The sequence below is a fragment of the Falco biarmicus genome, chromosome W (assembly GCF_023638135.1).
Source record: "Falco biarmicus isolate bFalBia1 chromosome W, bFalBia1.pri, whole genome shotgun sequence".
In the NCBI taxonomy this organism is placed as follows: domain Eukaryota; kingdom Metazoa; phylum Chordata; class Aves; order Falconiformes; family Falconidae; genus Falco; species Falco biarmicus.
The window spans coordinates 6629939-6653281 of record NC_079310.1 but is presented as its reverse complement, the minus strand read 5'-3'; the positions used below and the strand labels follow the sequence as shown (position 1 = coordinate 6653281).

The following is a 23343-nucleotide window of genomic DNA, read 5'->3' as shown; positions in this document are numbered from 1 at the left end:
GGGGGGGGGGGGGGGCGGGGGGGTGTCTGTAAATACCGGGGGCCGGATTGAGGACCCTGGGGGGCTGTATCCGGCTCACTGGCTGTAGTTTGAGGACCCCTGCATGAATTCATTAAATCTCAAGTGTCCTAACAAGGTGACCGTTATTAACAAAGCACCACAGGTGCTAATTAAAGGAAGATAACAGCCATCTCTCACTTGAACAACTTGTAAAGGGCTGGATCCTGAAAACCATTACACCTCAACAGCCTTTTCAACTGGGCCGAAGATAAAACACTCTGCTACCAAGCAGGAGGGGTCTAGCAGGGGCTTTGCTCATCGGTATGGGCTTAGCTTATTGATTCCCGTATAAGGTAGATCTAGCAGGAGTATGATGAGGTTCATTTTTTCATTCCTTCTCTTCTCCCCAGCATCCTTCCCCCACCCAGCAAAAGCCTTTCAAATGTCCTTTATCTCTGCCTTGCCGCTCCCCATGGCACAGCGGCATCATCCCTACCATGCATGGTGGAAGCCATCTCCCACTCAGAGGAGCCGGGCTGCAGAGACCCTGCAGCGGAGGGTGCAGCAGACCAAGACCAGGGGGCTTGGTGCCTGCTGCTCCTGTGATGGACTCACACGTCTCTTGGAAATCTCTCCAAGCTTTAGTCACAGTAATGGAGTTACTGAAGCAGAGGGAAATATAGGCAAGTCTCCTGTAGCTCTTAGCTTCCAGGCCAGCAACTTCAAGGCTGAAATTTAATTAGTCCTTCCCATCAATAAACATGGGCTCCTGGTGCTCAGTTCTGCAGGAACATCCTGCAGAGAGCCCCGGGGAACATCACTCTTCAGGGTGGAACGCAAGTAAAGGCAATGTCTCTGCTCTTGTCTTGGCAAACAGCCTCTTCCCTTCTGCAGCTCAAACTGTAACTACAGGATCTGGTTCCCTGCTTTGCAACCTCTTGCATCACCCAGGAATACAAAGTTTCTATCACAGCGCTGGGGGGTTCATGCCCTGCCCCTCCCTGAGACCCTCCACACACCCTGACGCCTACAGGCTGCGCTTTGCACTGCCCTCCCAGGAGAAAAAGCACATCAGGAGACCAGATGTGGATCCCAGGGAAACAGGAAAACTGGGGGGCAAGAACCCACCCCAACAAAACCAGTCTGATCTCAGAGGAATGAGCTGATCCCCAAACCTCATGATGAACACAGCCAACAACAGGAACTGTTCAGCCTTTTGGGGCTGCTAAAGAACAAGTGATACTCTTGTGCTGTGTGTCCTCAGCTACCTTGGTGCTGGGGTCTCCACCAGACACCCCACCCTGGAACCCCAGACAGCATCACAAGCCTATGCACCAACACTGGCAAGTGCTCAGACCTCTCTAAAAACAAGCTGCAGAGAGCTGCTGTTGTGAGCTCCTCTGAGTGAAGCTCTTGCTAATTATCACCAACACAGTCCTCCCCCCTGGCAGAATCAGACCCTCTTACACCAGAGCTGCTTATAGCAAAGAGTCAGACACAACTACAGTCAAACCAATGAGCACGCTCCAGATTTCTAAACATGAGTTTTATCCACCCAGCTTCACTAGAGGTGCCAACACACAGCACATCAGGTACCTTGGGTGATCTAAGGAACCTGTTTTTCATGAAGAGTTTTTTCCTTTGGAATCTATTGTGCCCTGACAACCCGGCTGTACCAAACAACAGCCATGCAACCAGCTCAGGAGCAAATCGTATACCCGTTTCTCCAAAAACACTACTTATCAGATGCCTTTAATACCAGGAACCAAACAGAAACCCATTGATAAGATGGGCAGAGCTGCCAGCAGCTAGAGGCCAGAAGGCACCAAGTAGCACTGCCCCAGAAGGAAGACAAAATCTCCGTGAGCCTGTGGGAAAAGCCAGAGGGAAAAGGCAAAACCAAAGGGAAACAGCACAAAAATTAACCCGGAGTCCTAGCTTGAATGGTAGTAAAGCACACACAATTTTCCCATGTATACCCCTGGACCGTACATGAGCAGAACAGCATCACCCAGCACAGCAAAGCCACCTCTGCTGCCCAAACCTCTCACAGGAAAATAGGAATTTTCCTCCTTAACAACTAGGGCGCTTGTGGCCAAGCCAATTTACACTAGGAAAAAAAAAAAAAAAAAAAAATCAGACAACATTCATTAGTTCACAGAAAGAACAGAAAACAATTAAGAACTTGCTGACACTCGCAGGGATTTTAAGCTCTGCAGGAAAGCCACCTGTCTGGCCAGGGATTTTGGTAAATCAGCCGTGGCAGGGGGCTGTGAGCAGCTGAACACAGGCGAGACATGGGGAAAGGTCTTGTTTCCCAGTGGTACCCAGCACTTGAAGCTACTCTGGGCTTGACAGTCTACAGCCAGACAGTGCCTTGAACAAACATGGCTCAGTACAGGCGCCCCGCAGCCAACGCACCCTCTCCCACCAGCCTAAGTACATTTATTTGACATGGTATCAAGCTGGAAAAGCCCAGCCCCATCTCTATGAAGGCATCCACCTGTGTCAAGCAGTCCATGATGGACAGACAGACATCATAGCCAGTGCATTTTGCTGCACCTGTAGCCTCGCCTCCATCCTGCTCCCTCCTCAGCCCTAGTCCTGCCAGCTGTGGTTTTCATGCTGCATGAGCTTTTAATGGCTGACAACACATCAATTTAAAACCAGAAGAATTATTTCCGTTACCTAAATAAAGCAATTCCTAGAACGGATGACTCCGAAGCCTCTCCCCTAGCCATAAATCAGAGTGGAAACACAATACCTCATCGGGGCAAATCACTTTGCCCTTTTGGTTTGGCACCTACAGTCTTTTCTTCTAAAGAGACAAGACTACCTGTTCTCTGCTGGCGCTTTGTTGGAGAGCTGGGCCTTTTCTCCCCAGGATACCACAGGTCAGGACTTTGCCTGTGTTATCACCAGAGGGGCTGAACCAAGATAAGCAAAAGCAGGACAGTTATTAAAAAAATAATTAAAAGGATACAGAAACAGCCCTAGAGATTTTTTTTACTGTGACTGAGGAGCCCACACCAGGAATTTGCCCCAAAGGAGGTATGTGCAGCATATGCCAGCATGCAAAGAGATAGAGTGACTTCTTTGACTCTCCCCTACCCCTCCATGGGCTCTGAGAGGTACCTCCGTGAGCAGAGAGCCTGATGTCCTCTGAAAACACTGTGCTGGGATCTTGTAAAAGTGCTTGCACTTGTGTCTCTCAGAGCCTGTCTGTAACCTCCCCTTAATCCTTCTGCTCACTGACAAATCTCATCCAGTTTTTTGGGGGGGACAGGGCTGGACCGCCTGCAGATCTGCACTCAGCTTGGGAAAACAATGAAAACAGGCTTTAAGAAGAGGAAAAAAACCCTGCATTTGCCTGCAGAAACCATTTCATAAAGGTTTCCACCCTCACTCCTCCCCCACTGCAGCCCCGCAGTGATGGCCCCACACTGCTGCAGCCCCAACATAGCAAGAGAGATGCTCCTGCAGCAACAGAGAGAAGAAAGGGGGTAAAACTATGTGGTGCAGACTGGCCTAGCGCCCCAGGCAGAAACACCCCAGATACCTCTCTCCACCCAGGCGGCACCACTGAGGGCTTGGAGGAGCTGTACCTCCAGCCACATGCTCTTGTCTCCATCATCTGAGAGGAGCGAGCAATCAGACATCCATCTACGAACAAACCTCTGGGATGGCAATGGCCCAAACCGATGCTCCCCAAGGTGCTGGGGGCAGCCAGACCAAGAGGCACAGCCACTGAACACGGCTCAATCAAGTATGCAGAGAACGTGACCTGTAACCCATCATAACCAGCACAGTTAAAACCTCACGGAGAATCAATCATATGTCCAGGAGGCTGTCCAGATGTGGCATTTCACCATAAGCTCTGTGATATTTGGCTAGTGTTGAAGAGTCAGTCCTTGATCCAAGTGCACGGGGGTTTAGGCAGCAATGTCTCCTAGATGTTCACCTTCAAGGGCAGGCTTGAGCTGCACTTCAAGCCCAAACTGCTTCCCCACTCCTACAGACAAGCCCTCATTCATGGCCAGGTTTCTGTGTTGCACACCTCTGCCCCACATTATCTCCAGGCACAATTGGAAAGGGCAGCCCCCACAGCCTGACTCACACATCCAGCCCACCTGCCCCTGTACATCCAATCTGCTTGGGGGAGCAAGGCTGGTCCTTCCCAATGACGGAGACGCTGCATCCCAAACTTCAGCCCCTTCCTTGATCTGACTCCCTAAAGAGCAGGGCCACAAGGTTCCACACCCCCAAAACAATGCCAGAGACCAGGAATCCCACACTAAATTTCACACAGCAAAGCTCTCTCTCTTCCACTCTGGAAAAAAGGTTTCAATGCTTCCCAGTGATTTGGGGAGACCATGGAGCATAGTCATGGGATGTCATCAGTCCGCAAAGCTGAAAGCCAGTGGCAGAAATGTGCCAGCATCATCAAAAATAACGCATAAGATTTTCTAGAGAATTAAAACAAAAATGTTGTAAGTCCTAGTCCTAAAATAGCCCAAGCAAAACCAAAACACACTCCCAGTGAGTTTTAGCCATCCAGATAATAGATGGGGAATAAAAGGCTTTGCTGGACCACTGCTAAAGCTTGCTCTCAGTATAATCACCTACTACTATAATGAGATTACGTGGATTAGCTGTATTTTAAGGGAACATCAATGAACTGGACAGCCTTTCTAGGCAGGCTTTTAGTGCTACACAGAATAATACGAGAAAGACATCAAATCAGGCAGCTATTTTTAGAAAGCATTCCTCTAAATAACCTAGGTGGAGAGAGACAGCAAGGCAACAGAGGTGCATTAATGCAGGCAGTAGCTGAATGAATGAATATTGCAGAGACAAATAGTCTTATCCCTGGTTTCTCTTGGTTGAGTTGCACAAGAAATGAATTGAGCCAGACCCAAGCTTGCATTCCTCCAATGCCATATTGTGAAACAGACTCAAAGGTTGGAGGGAACGAGCAACACAGGACACACACTACTAACAGAGGAAAACATGAGGCCAGGATGATCCTGGATGAATACGCTAGGGTTTGTGCCTGGTGCCCTTGGGGCACCTGTGCTCCCCCACCCCACAGCCCTACAGAGGTGACAAGTCCTAAGTCCTCTTCCCCAGCTGAAGACAGGGCACATATCTGGGAAGGTGTCTCCCAAACAAGACTGAAATTAGGCTTCATCATGGCATCCTTCACCACATGGGATGCAGGAACTGTGTCCCACAGAGAGCGTGGCAGTAGCATGAGGTACAGACAGACAGATGTTTGCTTGGTGCTCAGAGGGATGGATCTGCTTTACAGTCACTGCACTCTTGCTCAGAAAACCCAGCGCTTGCATACTCACTCTCATTTTCTCCTAACTACCCTCAGGATTTAAGAGGAACTCTCAGAGAGGCCATTATTTTCATTGCTTTTTGTCCTTGGAGCTTACTCCTGCAAAAACCCATCCATAGAAGCACTCAAGGCCAGGCTGGATGGGGCTTGGAGGAACCTGGTCTAGCAGAAGCAGAAAGTGTCCTTGCCTGTGGCAGGGGGTTTGAACTGGCTGGGCTTTAAGGTCCCTTCCAACCCAATACATTCTATCATTCTACCAAAATAGCCAGCAACTTCAAAATAAACTGGACACTGCAACGTCCAAAGTCCTTTACACTTCTTTTCCAGGATGGATCCAAGCTGGAGCCTTGGGGACTGACGCCCAGACATTTTTCTCCACATGTTCTATCCAGCTGCATCTCCATGCCTCTCTCTCATCGCGACTGTGAATAAAACCCAGTTAGGGATTAAGCATCAGAGCAGCACAGCAAAAGGATGGCCCCTACCCCAGGCAGCTCACAGTCTGGGATCTTTAGCTCCCACCCTGGTGAAGCAACAAAAATAACCCATTAAAAAGTCACTTTAATTGCCTTGCCAACGGTTTGCACAAACCCCAGCTAATGCTTGAGGTTAAAAATGAATTAAGCTTTAGATAGCAAATTTCTCTTCCATTCCTCCCACTTTTACCCTTAAATTTTAACAGAGTTGTAGTGAGTGGGGAAACAAGTCCAGCCAGTCCTCCAGCCCTTGTACCCAGCTCTCTGCAACAAGGATCAGGCTCAGTTGTGCTGGGTTCACTCCACCACGGGCTCCCATTACCAGGCAACCAGTCTGTTTTGGGACATACCACCCCAGCTGCTACCTAGATGTAATTAAGACAGTTACAAAGTTGATATTCTTCATGCCAGAAGGAGTCTTAACCAGAATGAGAAAATTGAGAGGGTGCAACCATGCACCAGAGCCCTCCAGAGCCCCGGGAAGATCTGCTCCATCCCACATGGGGCTTATGCTCCTCAGACACTACTTCGTGTCCAAGTTGACCACCACTCAGAAGAAGAAATGTTCCACCACAACATTTTTGTTGGAAAAAAATAAATAAAAGAAGATGTAAACAGGAGGTGAACATATGTAGCAAAACCCAAACAGCACCTCACAGGAGCACAAGTGGAGCATTGCCTGCTTGCTGCCTGGCTATCACTGCCTGCTACATGAGGATCATCTGAATTGGGCACAATCTTGCTCCCCATCAAGACCTGGGTGCCCAGAAGGGAGGAGATGGAGTAAGACAGCAGCTCCACAGCAAAACTGGGAGGCTGCTGAAAGTTTGGCCTGGTTTGTGCTGTTTTCAAATCTGATGCTTTAAACGCAGGGCTAGAGCATCAGCCTGCCCTATGCTTCGTTGAGAGCAATGCAATTAAGGTCCTCTGCACCAGCTGGGGCTCTAGACCCCCCAGTGCCCAGCACTTATCAAATATTGCTCTGAAACATCCCTTCTGCTCTACACAGGGCCATAAAAGAGTGATCAGGATGGAGCAATTTCACAGCCTTAATCCATTTCTTCACTTTTGGCTCCAGTGGGCGGTGAGATACCCATTTTGCAAAAGGAACCATGCCAAGAAAACCTCACTGAGTGGTTTGGTTTGCAAGACTTGAGCCTCAGAGATTTACTTTTTTTTTTCCCCCCTTTCAATATCTATTGCTCAAAAAATGCTTTCTAAAGTATTTTGCAGATCTTACAGTACTTTGCTGGGATGAAGGAAAGCTGACAAACATTATGGCAATAAAGATTATTTTTTCTGCCTGAGTAATAGCAGGCACATGAGATTTATTCAGATAAAAGAGGCCAGCATTAAGAGATGAGCTTAGATTCCAGGATGCTGGTCCAAACCATTGGGAGATCTGGTGAATTCATGGGGGACAGGCATCCCACATCCCCAGCAGGGGATGTCCTGCATTAAAAGCCACATCCCCATACCCTTCCTAGGGTATGCAGGACTAACTGTCCTCCTCAGTCTCACTGGACTGGTGAAATGAAGCAGGTGAGATGAGCAGAGTACTAACCCATGCTCCTCTGTAGGGAAAAAAGTTTTCCAAACTTTGCCATGACTGTTTTTCCCTAGCTGTTCAGCTACTGCGTTAATCCTGTGACTGCTCCTGGGATCTGCTGAAACACACAACTTTTTCATGTAACATCTTTTCAGTATTTCCTTCAAACACCTTCCCTTTTTCCAAAACACACTATGCCCATTTTGCTGCATTTGAAGAGCAAGCGGCAATTAGCTTTCCAGTTCAGAGATGTATTTTTTTTTTAATCCTTAGACTAATCTTTCTAACTGATAAGATTATGGCATTTCTAATGACTTAAGGAGACAAAGACTGTAAAAGCCTTTCCTGAAAACAGAATTGCCTCAGTGCTCTCTAAACATACAAGATAATGAAGCCCTTCAAGTGCCGTGATCAGACTCCTTTAGCAGCACTAATCGGGCTGGTATAACAATCTTGCTTGTCTCTTCCATCCTCACCCAGTTCAGCAAAATGCTCTCTGCAGCATTTACACTTTGTTAATCAGTTGGTATTTAGCAGAAATCTGAGGTCGCTTGTGCTGAGCTGAGCTGTTCTGCCTGCTCACCTACTTTAGTGTCAGGGGATGCAGCAATGCAACTGAAACCTTAGGCAAAACCCAGCGCCGAAGGGGCACGCAGATGGCATGGGCACCTGTTGTGCCTAAAATCAAGCAGGTATTTTGGGAACAGATGCAGCCACCTCGTTACTCTCAGAATTTATTGCTTTTTGAATGAGCCCCTGTCTAATAACAACAGCAGATAAGACTCAGGTGAAGCTTGAATGTGAGACAAGACAGAGTCAGTAATTGTCACAGCACTCTCCAAACTATCAAGCTGCAACAAGGTCTTTTACCATCACATACCAACACACTCTTCATGCCAGTCCCTCTGCTGCCTTCTCCTAGTCTCTCCTCATTCAGGGCGCGTGTTCTCTCCCTTCTCTTGCTTCTTCCCCAGCTGCTGTCTCTTCACTGGCTCTCAACCACTTAACAGAACCAGCCACAGCTGCACCTTATCTACATCAGCCAACCCACTGCCCCTGAAGCCAGCCCACAGTTGTATATTATCAATGCTAATTAACCCAGCTTCATTCCACTACAAGTGATATCAAGCACTGCTATTGTTCGGCAAACATAAAGTCCATCAAGATGCCCTTTGATATTTCCTTGCTCCTTATTCATGCGAGAAAGGAGATGACTCAGCAATGATACTGTGTGTATCGCTATCCCTTCACAGCCACCGGTTTCGACTCAAGCTTTATTTTCCTAAAAGAGAGTTTCATCAAACCACATGTCCTTGTTCATCTCTGCTACCAGACAACCCAAACCTGACCTCAGGTATAAAGCAAACACAGGGGGGAGAAATGCACGCATGAAATTTCATCTTTACATTACAAAGTGTCTCACTGAAGTTTAGCAAATGGTGGTACAGGCATGCAAGAGCAAGGAATATGTGCCAGCTGCTGTTGCTAGCACAGCTGTATGCACATCTGCCCCCAGTCCTGCAGCATCCCCTTCGACCTAGCAGCAACTCCAGGAGCTGCAAGACCTGCTCCTCTCCGCCCCACAAGCACTTCTGCTTTATGAGGTTCCCTTTTTGGCTTCCCCTACCAGCTCCCTGGCCACCCGTTCCTGCTCCCAGCTTTCCTCAGCAAGACAAGCCTCACCTACCTTCCCAGAAACAGCAGCAGTCTGCTCCATGCTTGCTGCCCTACTAAAAGCACATAATTATTTCTAATTTATAGCATTTCTGTACTTCTGGCCATGCTCAGTCTGGGAGATACGTGGAAGGAAACTAAGGCTGGCCTGCTTGTTTGAGGCTCTGGGGAAAGGCTTTTCTGAGGTTGATAAAAACCTCGAATTAAACAAAAAACAAACAAGGAAAAACCAGAATTCCCAGAGAGAAAAAGAAATGTCACTCTTAACAGAAATTATCTGAAATGCTCTGCTGATCAGATTCATTGCTTGTAGAAGAGACAAACCAGTTGCAACGTTTCAAACTACAATACTAACAGAAATGCAAAGAAACAACTTTTCCCCTGCCTCCTTCCCATTCTCCTTGACCTCATTTTAATTGGAAATGGTCCCCACTGAATTGGATCCTGAGAAGCCCAGCACCTACCCTCTGTCCTTGAAGTCATTTTAAGCCAGAACCAATTTCCATATTCACATTTCCAGCCCTGCCTCTTCACAGCAGTGGAGGGTTTAATTTCCCTTTACCCAAAGGCACTTTCTAATAGTTCAAAACTTTCCATATTTCACAGGACAGGGCAGAGAGAGTTAATGGAGCACACAGCCCCAGTGAGGGCCTGGGTACAAACGGGGCTGTGATGGCAGACATGGAACAATATTCCACCTTGATTGCAAACATGATCCATCCTGCGTTTTCTTCTGCCTCCTCTCCTCCATAAACCCCCAGACCTCAGGAGCACATGGTTTGGGGCTGGCAATACCCCCAGCTCCTTCCAGAGGGACCAGCAGCATCACAACAGCCACAGAAGTGAGAGATGGGGAAGGGGCAACAACTCCTTGCAGAAAGGCTCATGCCTCCATAGCAGATATGCTGCATTCCCCTGGCCCTACTTCACTTACACATAGGGACAAGCCTCTCCCAGGGTCCAGAAATGATCTGCAGAGTTTCTTTTAGGAAGGGATTTCAGGAGGGCGGCTTAGGAAGCCTCCAGAAGGAAACAACCTGTACTCTGAAACATGAAATTTGATTAGGCTTATCTTAGTTTACACAGCAAATTGTTGCAGGTGTATCAGTTACCATGTAATTAATACTGTTGTAAAATCAGGTGTAGCCAAGCACTGAGTTGTACAAACAATCTGAGCAGTTGGGACAGATGGACACTAACGGGTATTGGCCTGGGGAGGTTGTTTGCTCTTCCCTGAATCTGGAGGGATCCTAACATCAAGCTGAGACACAGCCAACCCACTTCCCTAGGATATCGCGCAGTCAGAAAGTCTTCCATTGCTCAGCCTGGGAGTAAGATAACAGCTCAAGATAGCTGAGGGTAACTTTTTATCTGTGGCAGGTCATAGCCAGTGAGGAAGGCACCAAGGATGCAAGAGCAGAATGCAGGTTTCCCCCTGCACACAGAAAATCCACACTGGGTCTCAGGAGGGGACCGCTCTCCTCACCGCAGAGCAGCTGTGCAGCCAGAAAAATGCATGAGCACCCCTGCAAGTGACCCAACAGACACATACATACCTGGGCACTGCTTCTCACACCACCCAGGAACACTCGCATCAGTGCTCTGGAAAGCTTCTTCCTCAAGTTCCCCTGCTCCTTGTCTTCCTCCCAGGAATGCCCCGAGGATAAGCGCACCAACAGCCATGTAGCTCTGGGCTGCTGCAGCGGCATGGGCTGGCCAGCTTCCTACAGAGATAACTGTTGTGTATAATATAGAAACTGAGCTGCTTGTTCCAAGCACAACCACTCCGACTGCTTTTTAAAGAAAGGCTTAGCTCGGATGCAAAGTGCTGCAGGAACAAACAGCGCTAATTCCCCCTGCAGCCTCCAAGCCAGTCCCACACCTTGTCCCACTCCTGATCCAATTCCAGGGACTGGGAGTGACCACAAGGCCATCCTGGCACCTTTCAGCAGAGCCGAAATCAGCTCCTGTAAATCCTCACATGCAATTCTGCCTGGAAAGCCTTTGAAGTGGATCACTGCTTAACCCTGCCCTAGCACTGATCATGGGAAACACACAGCGACTTCCCAGTGCCAAGCCTGGGCTGCACCAGTCGGGATCATGCCTGCCTGGGAAGCACAGCTGGTGAGGTCTGAAAGGCGCGGCAGTCATCTAGGAGAGGAGTATGAAGACATCAAGGCACAAAAGAAGAGATTCAGTGCTTAAACATGCCAAAATAATTCAAACCATATGAAGTACATTATGTTCTTCTGCAGTGGTATCAAAGCCACTTGAAGACCATTTGCCGTGTGTTTGTGGGCAACAAGCACCAAATTTCACTCTCTTCTATGCATTCAGCTGAAATGGTACAAGGAAGACATCTTGCCGCTATTCACCACATACATACACCCAGAGAGGCAAATAAAATACCGCAGACAACTAATGAATAATCAATACCAAACCCAAGGAACACACCGGTAAGTCTTTTGAATGAGAAGCCACTGCTGGCACATGGAAGAGCTCATGTTTCAGTGTTAATTGCCAAACGAGCAGCAGATCTACATGACAAGGATGAAGCCCAAATGAACTGCCATGTCTAATGCAAGTCCTCTTCCATTATAGCTTCTTTCTGTTTCTGTGCTAGTTACAGAAACTACAAGCCCAAAATAATGGCAGCAGTGTCTAAATTTAAAAGGGCAAGTTTTACAAAGCCAAAAGCAATTGTTAGTATTGCTGAGAATATGTGACTCCCTTAAAGCACTTACCAAAAACCCCAAAAGTTACAAACCCAGAAAAGCAGCAAGAGTGAAATAATGAAAAAACCCCAACATCCTAGTAAAAACAATATGTGGAAACTGCATGGAAACATGATCTTTCTAAAAGGCACAGAAAAAGAAGACAGAAAAGAAATGGCGCTGAAAAAGAAATGTCCAACATCAGTGACTGATGAGGACCTCTAAAGGAATCCATTAATCCATCTTAACAGCTAACAGAATTAATTGTAAAGTAAGTCACTTTTAAAGCATGCTAGGAATAGAGAATTAGTTAGCTGCTAGATTCACTAATAAGCACCACCAGTATAATTGGAGGCGAATACTGTGCTGCCAATGGAATGCTAAAAGGGTTACCAAGAGGACAAGAAAAATACAAGTCTACAGATTAACCATGTGCACCCCATTGTGCAAAAGCAGGGTCTTTCCCAACAACTTCCTCTATAACCTGCCTTAAAACCCCTTAATGACAGAGCCTTCAGTATTGCCAGGGATCTGCTAAAAGAAAGCATTTAAAAATCAACCGGTGAAACACAGGGAAACTTTGTGTAGTCACAGTATTTTAAGAAAGGATGAAAGGTGAAAGGCAGGAGCAGCAGGCAACCCCTGAGGTCAGCTCCAGCTAGAACAGTGGGACAGAAATTTCAGATAACTACACAAACTGGAGACTAAAAATACAATTCCAATCAGCCAGCTGAGTTTCCTGGAATTAGATCTATTTAAAAGACTTTTTTTGAGCGCTAACAGTGCTGCATGACGCAGGCAACTGCCTCGACACAGCATTTGCCCATATTTCTCCAAAGCACATAATATTTTGAGGATGAATCTCACACCAGGTGTAACCAACTCCACACAAATTAGGTGTGTGCTGATACACTCCCAGCATGGCTGCTGATGGGGTGAGACCAGTGAGGGAAGCCAACAGCCAAGCATGGTCCTCAGGGATTTTTGTTGCTGCTCAGTCTCATCTGTGATTCCTTCTGGGGGATTATATTAGATATAAACCTGTAACACAAAAAAAAGCCAGTAACTAATGGATGGTTGGTTGATGACACAGAGACCCAAATCACCTTGGTGGAGGTCACAGTCCAACAGATCATATTTTTGTGTGGCAAAGTAACAAGGCCAGAAAAAGAGATCTCTGCCCGAGCCAGAAAGGGATTTGGGATGAGTGCGGGGCACCTCTTCTGCATATGCCATCAGAGCAAAAGGAGGTGATCCTTGAAGGCACAACAGGAAACACATCCATTAGAAGCTGGAAAGCAAGCTCACACCAACACATGGCATTATCAAGGTCACAGCTGCATCCAGTCCGGCTCCCAGGCAACACAGTCACACCAGTGAAGTCCCAAGGGTAGCCACAAAAACCACACAAGATGGAGTCTCTCAGCACAAGGTTATAGCATCTTCAGATTCCAGAGAAGCAGGTGAAAAGGTGACCCGATCACTGCGGACAAGGAGCTGGGAGTGACAAGTCACCTTTGTGACAAGGGCACGACAACATCCCCCTGCTGCAAGTCGAAGCCAGGTAAGTTCAACCTTGAAATGAGATAGCATCTCCCCAGATCGAGAGCAATTAAATGTTGGCACAAGGTTTGGGAGCAAGGGGTGGGGAGGGGGAGGCTCACCATTGCTTAGAGCCATTAAAATAAAATTAACAGGCTGGTTTTTAACCCAGCTTTCTGTGTCTGCAGGAGGATGAGCTGCAAACGCTTCCCTGCAGTTACATTTCTGCAACACCTCCCACCTGGGGACATGGAAAGTTTCAGAAGCATTATTTATGCCTCAGAAAAAGGCCTGAGTGGTAGGAGAACAACAGGGTCGTGCTAAAAAAAGGAAAGATCAAGACCAAACAACTAAAACCCAAGGTTTGCAAGCACTGGGTTAGATTAATCTCATTTAAATTTAGTCCTCACTCAGACATCCAAGTCAGAACCAGCACCCTGGAAGGCGTTTGCCTGCTCTGCGCCTGAGATTTACCACAGGGAGAAACAAATCCTGTTCAGGAGGTGCCCACCCCCTCCATTGGGGGGAGGGGGGGGAAGCTCAGACCAGACCCTTTTAGACACCCAATCAAAGGCAAACGAATTGCACCCACCAAAACAGCTTCAACTGCAAGCGAGCTGCCTCTCACCACCTGGAAAATCAAGAGGTCATTTTGGCTGGTAATGCCAATTTTGGTGATTTTGCCTTGCTGAGTTGCGCAGCACCCAGGAGAAGTACCCAGAAGCAGGATGAGAAGCTACTCCAGCACCTGGAAGCAGGTCTTCACATCTCTGGTCTAGATATGAAGAAGAGATAAACAGAGACCATCCACATGAAGCACTTGGCCTGGAGAGCTTGAGGCTGGCCAGGATGCTCGCAGCCTAGCATCCTTCTTTCAGAACACGGGTTATTTGATTGGGATTTCAGACCTTATTGGTCCTCATTGGGAGGCTGGGCTCAGCTTGAGGAGCGAAAGGACCGTGGTGAGCCTGACTTTTCTGTGCTTTGGCTCCAAGGTCAGGCAGAGGCTCATGGTGGTGATTCTCTCAAGCACAAGGGAAATCGATGGTACGTCAGTTATCATTGTCCCTTTACCCTGTCCTCTTTTGAAGAGAGGGAGGATGCTGATGCTCACCTGCTGGGTACAAAATTTATCCTGGAAATATCACATGCAACTCCAGCCCAGGCTCCTGTAATAGCCTCACTATGGTCCTGGTTGCTCTTCCCCTGCAATCCTTCACTCACACATCTCTACAGGACTATTTGTCACCTTCAACCTGATGGACATCTGTCCATCCAAAAAGAGGAAAGTGCACTGCAAATCCAACTCTCAGTTGCATCCCTTGCTCACATCCAAGGTGGTGAAAAAGATGTCACCATCCCCAGGCCTCGTCCTGCAGGAGGCTGGGCTCCTAATGCAGACTGGGAGAGGGAAAAGCACTCTGCATTTCCTGGGAAGTTGCCAACACCAGGTAGGATTAGACGTGCCAAATTAACAGCGAGGAGCAGGCAACACAGAGCTGAACGCAGGGACTGAAACCCCCTCAGCAAGCAGCCAAGCGTACGTCCAAAACCAAGCCAGCTGCTTCCAACTCCAGCAGCGTCACCCCTCCTCCCCCCGGCATACAGAAGAGACACATGTAGCACAAGTACCCAAACACTTCCAGCACCCCAAAAAGGCTGAGCACCCCAAACCCCGGGGGCCCCCTCTCCCCCAACCCACCCCATGTCTGGAGGATGCGGCTGGGTGAAGCGTTGTGCAGGGACAGCCCATCAGAGCTGCGGGGACAGCAGGGTCGGGGCTTTTCCCCCTCCTTTCTGGTACTCACATCTCCGCCTGGGATGCACCTTCCCGAAGCACCGTGCCGCCCGACGCAGCAGCCAAAACCACGTTCGCCACACATGGAGCAGGTTTAACGCCATTAAAGCCTGGCCCATGGCCACCGGCCACTTCCAGCGCCTGGCTCTCAGACCTGACGGTCTGGCTCAGGCGGAGTAAATCCCAGCCGGCGAGCAGAGGCAGCAGCAGGTTTCCCTCCCCCCGCACCGGGAAGGGGCCGGGACACACCAGGGATGCCGGCACCGGCTGGGCTCTGCGCCCATGTAGCCGTGCGAGCCCCTCGGTCCGTGCGTGTGTACCATAAAGCACGGATACACACGTAAAGCGCGTGTAAACCCGGAGAGAGGCAAACGGCTCTGTATCCCCCTACCCTCCGGCGGCGCACCGGCGCTGCCGGCGGCTGCTAGCCCGCCGCTCTGAGGCAACGGGGTCTCAGGGCAGGCCCGGCGCTGGCAGCGGGGCCAGGCCCCGCGAGAGAACGAGGCGGCCCCGCCGGGCGCTGGCAGGGACAGCTCCCCCCGGGCGGGTGCCACGGGCTCCCCACTGCCGATCCCCAGCTCCGGTGCCGCATAGGGCAGAAGCGGGAGCCCGGGCAAGGGGACGCGCTGGCCAAGCCCCGCCGGGGCAGCCGGCCGGTTCCCCCCGCCGAAACTCCTCACTGCCGGCGGGCTCAGCCCGCAGCACCGGCTAGGCACGGGAGAAGCGGGAGCAACACCCAGGTGCAACGGGGACAAGGGGAACGGTGGGGCGCCGCACTTACCAGGGCCGCGCCGCTCCGCCATAGCCCAGCCCGGCGTACCGGCACCGCGCGCCCTCCTCCGCCGCTGACGTCACCCACCAGCCTCAGCCGCCGCGCGGGGGCCACGTACCGGGGGAGGGGCAGGGGCGGGGCCGAGCCCCGGCGGGAGGCCGGCGGGGACCTGGTGTCCCCTCGGTGTCCCCGGCAGGAGCTGCCTCAGGGGACTCAATCCCCCCGGCTACCCCCGTGTTGTCCCGATGCGGAGCCCTGAGGGGATCCGGTCTACGCGGCTACCTCCGCTGTCCCCGGGAGGAACCCCTGGCAGGAGCCGCCTGAGGGGACCCGGTCCCCGCGGCTGCCCCCGCCTGACTCTCAGACCTGAGGGTCTAGCTCAGGTGGAGTAAATCCCAGCCGGCGAGCAGAGGCAGCCCGCCCCGGCGCGGGTTTCCCTCCCCCCGCACCGGGAAGGGGCCGGGACACACCAGGGATGCCGGCACCGGCTGGGCTCTGCGCCCATGTAGCCGTGCGAGCCCCTCGGTCCGTGCGTGTGTACCATAAAGCACGGATACACACGTAAAGCGCGTGTAAACCCGGAGAGAGGCAAACGGCTCTGTGCCCCCCCGCCCCCCCTGTCGTGCGGAATTAAACTCTATAACTTAGGATAGGTTATAAAGCAGGTATGTTTAATTCACCGGCAGGCATCAGGGTGGATAATTTCAAAAGCACCTGCTGCCCCGACTTCTTTGTGCACGTGTGATTTAAAGTATGCATTCATACATATTCAATAGATGCCCGAGAATAGGTCGGGTTAGGATAATTAGTCTACCGAGAAGTCATTAACATGTTTCCTCCCATTTGCGCTTTCTCACTGTCTCCTGGTGGCGGTCGTGGGGGTCGTTGAGGATGAAGGCTTAGCAGTCTCCCTCGCTCTGAATTTTTCACCTTCACTCTTCCCGCAGTCAGTTGTGTCTCGAGTTTCTTCCAAACCAAAAAACAGGACAGATCCAGTTTTCCTATCTCAAGGCACAGATGTTTGCATACCGGTGTCTTCTTATCGGCACACAGAGCATCCCAGGTCCTTATCAGTACAAAGGGCCCCAGGCAGGTCCGGGCCTAATTTACAAAGTTACACAGTGAAGCTCCTCTTTGTACATACAATGAGAGTTTTAATTATTCTAAGTTTTCCGTATCCTATTAATCTAGTTATTTCTAAGCTTTCTATCAGCTACTGATTTACATTCTTGTGGAGCTCATCTACACCTGTACTAACTGTCCCTTTTGAAGTGTTGAGTGGGCTCCTGCCTGTGTTGATGGTTCCTGTTATCTATGCAGCTCCTGCCTGCAGAGTTTTAGGTTTTTCACTGTATTTTCTCGCATCACCCCGGCGGCGCACCGGCGCTGAGGGCGGCTGCCAGCCCGCTGCTCCGAGGCAGAGGGGTCTCGCGCTGGCCCGGCGGTGGCAGCAGGGCCGCTCCGGCCCGGCTCTGCCCACCCCGGCCCGGTTCGGCCCGGCACGCCGGTTCGGTTCGGTTCGGCACGGCACGGCTCGGCGCACCGGCACGGCGCTGACGTCACCCACCAGCCTCAGCCGCCGCGCGGGGGCCACATACCGGGGGAGGGGCAGGGGCGGGGCCGAGCCCCGGCGGGAGGCCGGCGGGGACCTGGTGTCCCCTCGGTGTCCCCGGCAGGAGCCGCCTCAGGGGACCCAGTCCCCCCGGCTTACCCCCGCATTGTCCCGGTGCGGAGCCCTGAGGGGATCCGGTCTACGCGGCTACCTCCGCTGTCCCCGGGAGGAACCCCCGGCAGGAGCCGCCTGGGGGGACCCGGTGCCCCCTCCCGCCACAGTCCCTGTGAGGAGCCATCGAGGGGCGATCCCGCCTGGCTCCCACCTCGCGGCGTCCCTCAGGGTAACCCCTCACCCTGAACCGGGATACAATCCCGGCCGGGCGTCCCGCCCTTGCCCGCGCCCCCGCCCCCGCGGGGATTTACTGGCGTTACTGCGCGACTTTCCAGCCTGTGCCGCGCCAGCAGCCTGCGCCCCCCGCCTGCCCCTCCCCCCCCCCCTCCCCCGGGCCTGCCCCCAGGAGAAACAGGTTTGGGGCAGCGCCCCAAGGGGCGAGGGCTGTTCCAGGCCAGGTAGCCGGGGTCTTTCCACTCCTGGGTAGCACGACCCCGCTGAGCAGCCTCAATGGAAAAAAATACACCCTCTTCTGTATTTACAGTGGGCAAGAACAATTAAAGGAAGCTGCTTCAACTGTGTAAGTGGAGGAAGTGCAATAGTTCGATAGTTATCGATCCCCTCCAGACAAGTGTGTGGCTTTGTTAGAGCTGGAGGAACCGAGCCTCCCTCCTCTTCTGCAGGGGAAAGTGGTGAGAAAAAATAAAAGAGAAAATGATCCAGTAAATTAAACACCCAGGGAATTAGGAGGAAATTAAGGTGTATCATTTTTGGCAGTATAGTAGTCTGTAATGAGCCTGCTCTACTGTGTCACTGTCTGAGATTAAAACAAACGTTCCCAGCTGGTTGCCCCGTGAGCAAGAAGGTGCTGAATTGGTGCTTATACCTGTGAATACAAGGGGGAGAAAGAAAGGGAGAAGAAAGAGGAATAGGAGCATTAACAGTTGTCATTAAAACCTTCCAAGGAAACTGATTTCATGTGCCTCGCGCTACTGCGAGCTTTGCCTTTCAAAGCCAAGCATGGAGGTTATTCCTCTGGTTGACAGGTGACACAGATGACAAACACACCCCTCCGGGGAAGAGCTCAATGGAGGAAAATGGGGCTGTTTGGGCAAAGATGTTCTCCCACGTGCCTGCTGGCTGGTATCTCACGTCAGGGTTTTATTGCAGTGATCTGTGTGGTGATGCCGCAGGCCCAGCATTTTGTGGAGAGGTTTCACCACCAAAGCAGCTGCCGGCTCTGCTCAGCTCCAATGCAAAGTGCCATATAGGAACAGAAAACAAGTTACGATCCTGGCTGTGGGGTGAGGCCAAAGCTGTGGGAGCACACTCTGCATCCGTGCTGACTGGGAGTCATCTGGGGATTTGAGGACTTTTCTTCTGCAGCTTGAACCCTTTGGTTTGTGGCACTGAGTCATTTTGTTTTAAGAAGTAGGCTAGCCTCTTGCAATTAAGCAGCAAGCGTATGCCCATGCACGTACACATTTATACTTTCTTTTAAAAGGGTGGATGCCGGGTTTGGTTGATACAAGTTTGGTTTTGGTGAAAAGGCTGGATATTACTGGGGCTTCAGAAAACCAGGGCAGCGCTCAGCATCTCGTAGGACCTTAGCCGTTGTCCCCAGAGCGGTGCCACGTGAATGACAAACTCTGGCAGTGCTGTGAATGGCATCATGGAGCAGCTGTCGCACCACTACCACCAAACACCACAGCTTGGCAGGATTGGTCCCGAACGCTAAAGATAAAGGGGTCTCCATTCAAAGGAGTGACTGCATGGCAGTAACTCCAGGCAGCTATAGTTGGCTTGTCGTCATCATGAAGCTGCCAAGTGTAATGACTGGAAATACCATATTTATGGTACGTGGTGTTGGTGTGACTCAAACCACATGCCATAAACTGGAGGTTTTGGCACCCATGGGTGTGTAATGGTGCTGTGGCACACACAGAGACAGCAGCTGCTGCTCTCTGGTGTGAGGTGGGTGCAAGGGTGCATGTTTCCAAGCAGGGTGAAGAGAGGCGGGATGATAACATGATAAGCAACTTTAATTAAACACTATGGAGACTGAATAGATAATCATGGGCCTGTGCTGCATCTTCATGTGCAAGGAATTGTGTCTCTTTCTAAGCAGGGAGATGCAAAGCTCTCAAAAACCTGCCTGTTTACATCAATTTCCTGATGATTGGTGAGGAGGAACCCAGCACACTTGATCAAAGCAGGCAGCGCTGTTGCCTGCAGCATGTGCCAATACTGGGAGCTATGATAATCTCTTTTTTTCACGCTGCTGTAATGTGGTTTCTAATCCAGGCTCTCTCCCTTCCCCATGTCAAATAGCCGAAAGCACAGGTAAGGCAAATGCAGAAAGGCACTAGCCCTGCCCAAAACCCGGCAATTTGGCCTTCCCGCTACAGGCTCAGGCTGTCAGATGCCTTCAGGAAGCAGGTGCTTTTCTCTGCTGTCTCCTTTTCCAGTGCTTATTCTCATTGAGAGAGGGGGCATTTTTATTGTCTAATCACAGCATGTAGAGCATTTTATTTGGAGCCTGAAATTCACACCTTCTGCAGGCAAAGCAGCCAAAACCCACAGGGGTGACATGCAGACTGTACCGGGGGACTTACACCCTGTCCAGGTGTAGATTTCACTCCAGTTGCATAATGATGCCGTTACACCCACTGCAAAATGTTTATCTTGCATAATATTATTCTGTCTCCAGTTACAGGGCTTATCCAACATATTTAGGAAATTAAATCATTAGCTGCTGAAATGAACAGGACCCGAGCATCTAGAGCAGGGGTCCTCAAACTTTTTAAGCAGGGGGCCGGCGTGCAGATGAAGTGGCAGGCAGTCATCTGCGGCTGCTTGGTTTCCCCCCCCCCCCAACCCCCGGCGGTGTGTGTGTGTGTGTTCTGTAAATACCGGGGGCCGGATTGAGGACCCTGGGAGGCCGTATCCAGCCTGCGGGCCATAGTTTGAGGACCCCTGATCTAGAGCATGAATGAGTTTCAAAAATCCCCTGCCAGATCTGAACTCGGCAATGTCAGTGAAGTAATGCAAGCCAGCCTGGTGCCATAGTTTCCCGCTGGATATGGTACATTCAGCACATCCTTTTTGACACATGTAATGCTGCCTTTTCCAGCCACATCCCTGATATTTTATCAGCTCTCGGAACAAGGTGCAGAAGGTCGGTAGCTGCCGTGCCTATCGCTGACCTGCAGCAGCACACCCTGGCATGAACCGTTAATGCTTTCACAGGCCCATATGCAACAGGCAGAGAATAAAGACTCTTTTTTGCCAACAAATTCTATAAAATAAAGAACCAATGTAAAAGCAGCCAAATTTCCAGAGATGCCAAGACCAGTTTCTGGGCTTTGGGGGCATTTCAGGACTCATGAAAAAAATATTAAAAAAAAAATCCATCAACACTTTGTAGGTTGCCTTCTCTCCACATAGATGGGGAATACTGTTAGGAACTGCTCTGTGTTACAAGAATTTCACGTCTTTCACGTGCTTGTGGAGAACCACAGGATAATTGATATGAGCAGGGACCTCCTGAGTCACCTAGTCCAGCCCCCCGCCACTTGGAGCGCGTCTCCTCAAATCAGGTTCCTCACAAAGTTTTCCAATTGAGTCCTGACCATCTCCAAGGACGAAAGGTTGTACAGCAGGTGAGGGCAAAGGGGATTTAACAGAACTAGGTTTTGTGTGTGAGGCAGCAAAAAAGAAAACAGCATTTCTTGCCTTGGCAGTCTCCTCTCCAGGCTGCAGGCTGCCTACCCCACACGTACACACCACTCACCAAATTTCAGCTTTCCTCAGCACTTTGAGCTCGCAGCCCAATTCTGTTCCATCAGCTGTATTATTAATCAGCAGGCTGCAAATTATGTTGCTATAACCCATGTACTTTTTGTATTTTGAACTGAAAATAAAATAAATTGGTGCATAGTAAACAAATCCCAGCTTTCCGGGAGAAGAATGCAACTGGTGCAGCAGAGCAAGGGGAGTTTCGGGTGCTATAGAGCCAGAATAGCTGGGAGCCCACAGCGAATGACCTCATCCAGGCTGGACCCCCTTGTCAGCAAATTGAGATAATTGGCGGAGTGCTCATCCAGACAGGCTCCGTACTGGTCCCAGGGTAGAAAATGCACTGGCGAGACCCTCTCCCTCCTGCTTCTCACCCCAGGTCCCACTGGGTCTGCCCAGCCCAGGCGGATGGACCCAAACCCTGGGGATTTCAGCCCAGCTGAGCTGCCACGCGGAACTCCCCAGAGAGCCGGGTACAGCACTTGCCTCAGCCGTCAGCTCAACTCCAAACTGTACTGAGTAGCTCTCTAAACAGAGGCTGAAAAAAGGACAACATATAATATTTAAAAAGCTCTTTGACTTTCCAACCTTTTGTGCGGAAAAAGGACACACAAAAAATACCGAAGGAGGAGAGGCTGATTAATGGTTGGGCCACAGCTCTTCGCCCATGCCCATGTCTCCTATTCAAACCAAGTTGGCCTTCGTAAAGGTCAGTTCATATTTCTAGCACACAGTAGTTGGGCTGGGGAATAACAACAACAACAAAAAACCCATTTAGTAATCCATATGCTTTTTTTCCCCTCCTATTACTACAGTGCATTGTTTGAGTAGCTCTCTGTTGGTGTAAACACTGGTATAGGGCACCGCTTGAGCACGGTCCAGTGGCATTAGCCCTGGCAGCTCCACTGAAATTACTCTGCATTTGCACTGATGCCATCAGGAAAAGATGAATTCCCCAGGGAGGTGTGTGAGAGTAATGTGTGATCAGTTGCCCCGGAGTAGTATTAATGTACAAAAATAAAGTGTGAATTAAAAACAGCAGGACAGGAAAGTGTCAAGGAGTGTCAAGCTGGGGAAATTAAACTACTCTAACTCACCATGTGCGCTATTTGCTCCTCTGTGCACGCTCTGATTTCTCCCCAAAGCATTATAAAATGAATAGATACTTAAATGCTGGTGTCTACAAAGCAGCTGGGCAGGTGAGCCCTGGCTGGTGGAGACAGCGGTGGAGGGAAGCAGCCCTCCGTGCCACTCACCTTGCAGCAGCTGCCTGCACCCATCACATCGCGACGCTTCAACACCGCTGGCGGGGCACAGTGCCCTTCCCCTTCCCGCTATGACCGAGGACACCTAAACCGACCCCAAGTTCCTTGGCACAGGCACCACACCTTCCTCACTCTTCCCTACCTTTAAAACACCAAAGAGAGGTCAAGAATTTGAGTTTCTATCTCTTAGAAGGAACGAGCCACTGCTGCAGCCCTAGCTCGGCTCTATCCTCGTGTAGCAAAGCTGGCTGTGCACAAAGCTGCCTGTGCCCACCTCACCCTGCCCACAGGGGCAGTGAGACCCTGGCTGCAGGCACAGACCACTGCTGGGCACCAGAGCATTGGCCAAGATGCACCAGTGAGCTGTCCACTAAGGAAACAGCTTGTAACAGTCCGCATCTTCGAAACGGGAGTGCTTTGAAGGAGGCAATGTCAGAGTACATAACCCATCAGGTGTGACTCCCAGCTCTCGCCAGCTCCTGTGAGGAATGCAGAATTAAATGGAGGAGGGAGGGCCTGAGATACTTTGGAGCCACACTGAATTCAGGGCTGGATAACACAGCAGAGGACCGTGCAGAGCGGCTGGTTTGAAGCATAACCGAGCAGCTAAGCAGATACGATGCCTGGATGTCGAGCTTCTGAGAGTGAGTCTGTGCAATGAAAATGGTGTCAGCAGCACAACCCATTCACTTTCTATCTATTGCAGACACTTGTTCACCAGTGTGTGACTGCAGAGCCTGTCCCT

The 23343-nt window shown here is 50.5% G+C and overlaps 1 protein-coding gene across 8 annotated transcripts in view; it reads right to left on the bottom strand.

The window, feature by feature from the left end:
- MAPK4 (mitogen-activated protein kinase 4) overlaps window positions 1–15975 on the bottom strand; it is a 47164-nt gene extending 31189 nt beyond the window's left edge. For 7 of the 8 annotated variants that reach the window (XR_008819278.1, XM_056323465.1, XM_056323460.1 and 4 more), the window contains exon 1: window positions 15879–15975. The gene's annotated coding sequence lies outside the window, so the exon portion shown is untranslated. Of the gene's footprint in view, window positions 1–15107; window positions 15201–15878 lie in introns of those variants that run through there. The other variant, XM_056323459.1, reaches the window with a different exon arrangement.
- Between the last annotated feature and the right edge of the window lie 7368 nt (window positions 15976–23343).